The sequence below is a fragment of the Artibeus jamaicensis genome, unplaced genomic scaffold (genome assembly GCF_021234435.1).
Source record: "Artibeus jamaicensis isolate MK-2021 breed Jamaican fruit bat unplaced genomic scaffold, CSHL_Jam_final contig_384, whole genome shotgun sequence".
Classification (NCBI taxonomy): domain Eukaryota; kingdom Metazoa; phylum Chordata; class Mammalia; order Chiroptera; family Phyllostomidae; genus Artibeus; species Artibeus jamaicensis.
In genome coordinates this window covers 7958608-7962088 of record NW_026521810.1, presented here as the reverse complement: position 1 = coordinate 7962088, position 3481 = coordinate 7958608, and positions in this window count along the sequence as shown.

Genomic DNA, 3481 nt, shown 5'->3' with positions numbered 1-3481 from the left:
TTTCTGCCTGCATCTTTTTTATGCTGTTTCCATATTCAATAAGTTCTTTGAGCATCACGATAACAAGTGTTTTGAACTCTGCATGTGATAGGTTGGTTATCTCCATTCTGCTTAATTCTTTTTCTGTAGTTTTGTTCTTTTCTTTCATTTGGGCCATATATTTTTGTCTCCTCAATTTGGCAGCCTTCCTGTGTTTGTATCTATGTATTAGGTGAAGCTGCTTTGAGTCCTTGTCTTAGTAGTGTGTCCTGTTGTAGAAGAGTGTACCTGTAAATTGTGTGGGGCAGATCCTTATGTGATCACCAGGGTGGAGCAATCCATTTCACCACTTTTTGGCTCAGTGTAGCAGGGCTTGGAGAGGGGACAATTATAGTAGGCTGTTTTTATTACTGTGGCCTTATAATATCATTTGATAATATAGTTTCAACTTTGTTCTTCTTTCTCAGGATTGCTGTTGCTATGCAGAGCCTTTTGTTGTTCCATATAAATGTTTTAAATATTTGTTCTAGTTCTGTCAAATATGTCATTGGAATCTTGATAAGAATTGCATTGAATCTATAGATAGCTTTGGGTAGTATGTACATTTTAATGATATTAATTCTTCCTATCCATGAACACTGTATGTGCTTCCACTTATTAATATCTTCTTCAATTTCTTTCTTCAGTGTCTTATAATTTTCTGCACACAGATCTTTTGAGGACAGAATAACCCAAAGTCTGTGGGACACTGGGAAAGCAATCCTAAGAGTTAAACTAAATTTTCAAATGACATGATCATGTATATAGAAAACCCTAAGAAATCTACTAAAAAGATACTTGCATTAATAAACAAATTCAACAAACTTGCAGGATACAAGATCAATGTACAGAAATCAACTGTATTTCTATAGACTAACAATGAACAAACTGAAAATGAAATTATGAAAAACATTCTATTTATATAGTATCAAAAATAATATTTAGGAATAAAACTATGAAAAGAAGTGTGAAATTATTTGTATTCTGAAAACTATATTACATTGATTGAAAGAGATTTTAAAACAACTAATTAAATGGAAGGAAATCCCATGTACAAGGATTGGGAGCCTAAATATTGTTAAGATGACAATACTCCCCAGATTGACCTGTAGAATCAATATAATTCCTACAGATTCATTATAATTCAATATAAGTATCAAAATACTTTGCAGAAATTAACAAGCTGATCCTAAAGTTCACATGGAAATGAAAGGGAACCAGGATGGTGAAAACGATCTAGAAAAAGAAGAACAAAGTCTTGGAAGACTCATGCTTCCTGACTTTGAAACTTACCTACAAAGCTATAATAATGACACAATATGATACAAGCATAAGGATAGCTGATAGGCCAATAAAATAGAATTTTGAGTCCAGAAATAAATTCTCACATTTATTGTCAATCAGTTTTCAAAGAGGATGCCAAGACCACCCAATGGGAAGAATCTTATTTTCAACAGACAGTAATGGGACAACTAGATTTCACCATGCAAAAGAATAAAGTTAGACTCTGATGTAACAGTATATGCAAAAAATTCACTGAAAATGGATCAAAGACCTAAATTTAAGTATTAAAAATACAAAACTCTCAGAAAAGAAACATAGGTTTAAATTTCATGACTTTGTATTAAGCAATGTTTTCTTTTTTTTTATATTGGTAAATGCCTTATATTTAGATATATATGTATAAAATTTAAATACGACCAGCCCTGTCCAGGTAGCTCAGTTGTTTGGAGCATTGTCCTGATACACCAAGGCTGCGGATTCAATCCCCAGTCAGAGCACATATGGGAATCAACCAATGAATGCACAGATAAGTGGAACACAAAACCAATGTTTCTCTCTCCTCTCCTCCCTTCTCTCCTCTTTCTCTCTAAAATCTATAAATAAAAATTTAATAGAAAACAAATTTAAACATGACCAGCAATCTATTACAAAAACAGAGCTACAGCTACAAATTGAATCCAATTCTTCTACATAGGGATGCCATGGCCCCAAGCATGACAATGGCTCACCGGGGCTGCAGGGGCTGCCCAGCATGTGGCTCATCACTTCTATGACAGCCTCAGGACCAAAGTGCACATCCAGCCCCAGACTGGCCTGGTTCTGTTCTATCCAAGCTATAGAAGATGGATACAAGGGTGTTTTTCACCATGGTTCTATATGAACTGTACATCCAATGGAAGTGCAGGTTTTAGCATGAAGTCTACCTATCTGAAGCTTTACATTTGATTTTTTTCTTTTTATTTATTTATTTATTTATATTAATTTTATTTAGTTATTTCTCAAGTACAGTTTTTTTTGTCTATTTCTCCCATCCCAGCCTCCCCTGCACCTTGCTCCCCACCTCCCTCCCTAGGCAATGTTCTCTTAAGTATGACACCAAATACACAAACAATAAAAGAAAAAATACATAAATAGGTCATCACCGAAATTAGAAAAATGTTTTTGCTTAAAAGGATACAATCAAGAAAGTGAAATGACAATCCATAGATGAAAGAAAACATTTAGAAATCATACATCTGAGAAGAGTCTTGCATCTAGAATATAAAAAATTCTTACAATTTAATAAAACAAGTGACCCAGTTAAAAAATAGACAGAGGATCTGAGTAGACATTTCCCTGAAGAAGATGGGCCAATAAGCACATGAAAAGGTGCTTAACATCATTAGTAATTGGGGAAATATAAATCAAAACTACAATGAGATAGCTCTTTATACTCACTAGAATGGTGAAAATAAAAATGACAGATAATTGTAAGTGCTGGAGAGGATATGGAAAAATTGGAATCCTCATATATTGCTGGTAGAACATAAAATGGACTGTGGCAAAAAATCTGGCAATTCCTCACAATTTTAAAAAGAGTTTCCATATGACCCAACAATTTTCTGAGACATATGTACCAAGACATTTCTCTAGGAATATACTGGAGAGAAATGAAAATTTGGATCTATACAAAAGTTTGTACAAGAATGTTTATAGCAGCACTATCCATAATAATCAAAGAGTAGAACTATGTCCAAATTTCTATCAGCTGATGAATGGATAAACAAAATGTAGCATACACACAGAATGGCATATTACTCAACAATACAAAGAAAGAAATTACTGAATCACACTGTAAAATAGATGGACATCCAAAACATTATGCCAGGTGAAAAAAAACAGTCACAGAAAACCAAAAATTGTATAATTCTATTTATTTTATTTGTACAGAGTAATTAAAATCCTACAGAAAGAATGTAAACTACTGGTTGCCTAGAGTAAGGGGAAGTAAGGAGTGAATGCTATTAGGTACAATGCTTTTTTTATTATTATGAAAATGTCCTAAAATTAATCACAGCAATGCTTGCACAACTCTGTGAATATACTGAAAAGTACTGAATTTTAAATTTTAAATGGATAAATGATATAATATGGTATGTGAATTACAGCTACATTAAGCTATTATTTTAAAAATATACTG